This window comes from Paramisgurnus dabryanus, chromosome 7 (genome assembly GCF_030506205.2).
Source record: "Paramisgurnus dabryanus chromosome 7, PD_genome_1.1, whole genome shotgun sequence".
In the NCBI taxonomy this organism is placed as follows: domain Eukaryota; kingdom Metazoa; phylum Chordata; class Actinopteri; order Cypriniformes; family Cobitidae; genus Paramisgurnus; species Paramisgurnus dabryanus.
The window spans coordinates 43,102,727-43,107,171 of record NC_133343.1 but is presented as its reverse complement, the minus strand read 5'-3'; the positions used below and the strand labels follow the sequence as shown (position 1 = coordinate 43,107,171).

Here is a 4,445-nt window from a genome sequence, read left to right as displayed (position 1 = left end):
AAAAAACACTCGGATTGTAGGCAACAGTTTACTTCCTGGGATTGGTGACGTAGAGAAGACCAACATTATCATAGTTCAGCCCTCTCTGCTTTGCTTGGGTACGCCCTCAAAGACGAGGGTGGGGAGCGCCAGGGGCGTCGCTAGACCCCTTTTACTGGGGCACGTGCCCCAGTGTAAATCTTTTGTGCCCCAGTGTAAATCTCAAGTTTAAATTTTAGCAGTTAACTAGTGCAATCCTTTACAAAGACAATCGCGGCAAAAAAGGAACTTTATGCAAAGTAGTTAATCAATTTAGGCTTGTAAAAGCGACGAAGCGTTCGCATTGACGCGTGCACGCACGTATCCATGGCCGCGCGCGTTTGCGTTCACCGCGCACAACCGCATTCAAAAGGTGACGCCACGCGAGTGCTTATGAAAGCATAACGAAACTAAAGTAAGTTTCTAAATAATAATGCTAATATTATTTTGACTCGATCATTATTGGCTTCTGTAGATGGACATCAGAAATGTTTTGTGCAAAGCAGGGAAAGAGAAGAAGAAAGGAGAGATGAAACGTTTAAGGGAGGTTAGACAAACTACATCCTGACCCTGTCAGGTCTCAAACATGAGAGGAAAAATCTCTAGAAAACCTCTTGTCAAGTCTAAAGAATTGCATTGTTGCTGAGAAAATCAACAGATGTATGTGTTATACTGTTCTGTATTTTCAGATATGAAATTAATATTTAGTTTACTAATATTTAACTCTAGGACATAACACAAACAGTTAGCAGTAACTGTGACTGAGATTATATAGTATAGCAGTCATAAAATGACTGGTTTCTTAAATTATTCTTGTAAAAATAAGTTATTAATCATTGCTATCATTGTATAATGTAGAAAATATTTCTCTGCTGTCATTATTTCCAAACATGTTATGCCATTTATGCCTCCAAACATGTAAATAATGTTAGGTATGATGAAGAATACACTTGTATATATCTTTCGCAGTAACTGTTGCACTGTAGAATAGTGGGTTAAGCAAAGGACATTGTATAGAAGTGTTGCACACCTCTTGCACACAGCAGGCTTTCAAAAAAAGTCAGCAAAAAATGGGGGGCCTGTGCCCCAGTAGAGCTTTATGTCTAGCAACGCCCCTGGGGAGCGCCGAGTCAGAAGAGAGCTAAAATGGCGGAGGTTGGGAGTCCCTGCTTTGACCCTGTTTGCAAACTCTTGTTTCATCGTTTAAGCGATTAAATCTCTCGAGTAGACGCTGTCTCTTTAGATGCAAGGGCAAAATAGCACTTTATGGACTTACACAGAGGACATCATGTTTAATACGGTTCCGGAAAAATCAGTCAGAAGTTGTTCACGGAGTTTTCACAATAACTGCTTCTCATGAACCGAAGCTGCGCGACGTCTCCTCCTGAAAGTTGGATTACCGTGCACTTCTGGATCACAGGCTGTAAGTATTCATGTTTATTATTTGCCTTTACTGTAAGTTACGTTACCGGTAACCGGAGCTTAACATTATGTGTAGAGCTCAGATATATATCTATGTGTAGAGCTAAGCTTGCAAGCTAATTGTGTTGTGTTGTAATAATGTATTTCATAAACAACGTACCATATTTACACACGTGTATGTTGAATTATGCAGACTATCGTTTTTATCGATGTTTATTTAGACGTGTTTACAAACTTGCTAAGCTGTTCCAGCTAAACTGTTACCGGTAAAGTTTGTTCTCATGATCAAACTCAAGTCAAGAAACTCTAAGTACAGATGATTTGTTTAACGTTATATGTATTTTACTGTTGTATTTACTTGAAGCTTTCTTAGATTTTGAAACGAAGTAAACACGTAATGTGTGTTGCTAATGTTGGGCCATGTAATATGTAATACATTTACGTTTTAATGAATAGTCTAACGATTTATAGTCGTTGTACTCTATTGTTATAATATGTCTTTTTGACTGAATACATGTTTGTTTTATTTGTCTATATCTTAGATTCGCAGCTGGACACATCCTTCTACACTGTATGCAAACATGCAACATCATTACACACAGTACAAGGAGTCAGACTGGCATATGAGGAGCAAAGGTATGTAACACATATGATGTATTTAGCTAGTGAAACCACTACCAGTCTTAGATGTATAACTGATGATGACAAAGTTTTTTTCTCTGCATAATCATAGGAACCCAGGCAGTAGCATCGTTTCACAATGTTTCCATCACCATCATCAGTGGATGCCTTTGCCGTCCGTAGCCTGAGATTTCAGATTTGCAGCAAAAAATGTGACTTTCCCATTTATTGGAATGCTGTGCAGGTATTTAAGTATTTTAGTAACTGTGTTAAATAAAGTACGGTAGTATTTACTTTTAAAATAAATGTATTGCTTATTTATATTGCAGCCATCCATTACAATGTCACCAAGCCGTAACAAAAGCAGGAGAGGGAAAGTACAAGGCTATGTTTCCAAAACACACAAGTGACATACTGTAAGCAGTAATGTTTTATTTCAAATACATTCATAATTAAAAACTTAATGTATGAAGCAGGGAAATAAATTATCAAAACAAAAGATTTATTGACTGCAATATTTCTACAGTTATGTGGATGATGTGATCAGGCTTGTGTTTGATGAGGTATTTGAAGATAAGCTGAAGGAAACCCAGATTCCAATGGACCTGGCATCACAGTTTGAGAGACCTTCAAAGGAGGACGTGATTGCATGCCATCTTCAGTGCAGGGGTCGTCGGAAGCCAACATTCCGATCGGGAAGCTCCAAGCATATCTGGAGAACAACACACGACAGGATGATAACCCTAAAGTGTCATCTTAGATAGCATCAGCTGACAAAGCTTTGATATGCCATTTATCTGAATAGATAGCTGTAAGAAGTGAATTGAACAATTTTTGAAAGAAGAGCACAATATGGTTACTAAAGTATGTTTATTTATATATTGTTTAACATTTAAATATATATTTGTAATAAATAAACTTTTGACTGACTACTATATTTTCTTTAAAGTTACATCTTTTGTTCTTTTGGGTACTTTGTTATAATAATACTTTAGTGTTATTGGTTTAAAAATGTAATAAAACCTACTCTAGTCCTGCACCTCAAAGGCTTATAGTCGGTACAATAAATGTTCTGTGTGTAGGGATTTAGACAATTTGTGCAAAACCTGGATGATGAATCACGCAGGTAAGAGGCCCTGGAACCTGTTGCATTCTCCTTAAAACCTAGTAAGTAAAAACATAGCACAGTCTTTCATAATAAAGTTTACCATAGTAAAATAATGTAGAACTAACATTCATTTCAATTAATACTTTCTTTGTGCTACATTTGGTGTTTCCATATTGTTTGCACAGTAAAATAGTATGTAAGCAGTATTTTATAATTAAGTTTACTATAGTAAAATAATGTAGAAATTACCAAGTGAAATCGTTTTATAATCATTTCAACAAATACTTTATATGTGCTACATTTGGTGTTTCCATATAGTTTGCACAGTAAAATAGTATGTAAGCAGTCTTTTATAATAAATTTTACTAGAGTAAAATAATGTAGAAATTACCAAGTGAAATCGTTTTATAATCATTTCAACAAATACTTTCTATGTGCTACATTTGGTGTTTCCATATAGTTATGTAGTACGTTATAATTACCTTTTGGATGTCTTTGCAACACATTTTCGTCTTCGTTTAGCATTCTGGCAGAGCTAAGGACACCTAAAAAAGTTAAATCCAATCGCATTCATTGACGGAGATCGTTTATATCGTAACGGCCTTCTGAACTCTCTGGATCGAGCTCGAAGTGGTAAGACAGTACAGACACCATCGTTTATAGAGAAATATAACGCTTGTTTACGTTGCCTCTGAGGCTGTGACTCTCAGTCAGAATCTGTGTCAACCCACGCGTAGTCAGGGGCGTAACCTTTCAAACACACGCCGAACCCAGCTGACCAATAACAGTTGAGTAGTCATCTGACCAATCCGATTACACTGGACATTTTGGGAGGCGGAGACAGGAACTAAACCGAGCGTTTTCCAGACAGTGGGAAATCGGTGAGGTATGTAAGCAATTTATAAGACTCACAATGCATTAGTTCAAGTTTTAATAACATGTATGTACTATGGGATATTGCAATAACGTGCTAACGTGCCAATTTATTAGCATAATTGGTGCTCTTTAAGTGGGAAATTTTCACCTCTTGGTGTTCAGCTCATCTGACAGACCCAGTTTACTGCCCTGTCGACATAGTTCTGAGGTTTCTGTAGGAGCGTTTCTCTGATGAGTTTACTACTTCCACCATTAGGGTTTAACGGCAGCAGTTTCTGCCTACCATACTCCTGTGGAAGGCTCATCAGTGGGTAGACACCCATAAGTGGCTCGCTTTCTTTGTGGCACTTGCAGGTTGCGACCTGTTAGCCGCACTAGGGTGCCTACTGGGGACCTAGTG

The 4,445-nt window shown here is 37.6% G+C and overlaps 2 long non-coding RNA genes across 2 annotated transcripts; one reads left to right on the top strand and one right to left on the bottom strand.

The window, feature by feature from the left end:
• Positions 1-1,154: 1,154 nt before the first annotated feature.
• On the top strand, positions 1,155-2,671 carry LOC135751932 (uncharacterized). The gene is made up of 5 exons (XR_010533082.2): positions 1,155-1,441; positions 1,983-2,076; positions 2,174-2,305; positions 2,391-2,477; positions 2,588-2,671. It is a non-coding gene; the product is annotated as an uncharacterized lncRNA (long non-coding RNA).
• LOC141282422 (uncharacterized) lies at positions 2,644-4,145 on the bottom strand. Its single transcript, XR_012337075.1, has 3 exons — positions 3,652-4,145; positions 3,089-3,225; positions 2,644-2,773 (listed from the first exon to the last, which is right to left on the bottom strand). It is a non-coding gene; the product is annotated as an uncharacterized lncRNA (long non-coding RNA).
• Between the last annotated feature and the right edge of the window lie 300 nt (positions 4,146-4,445).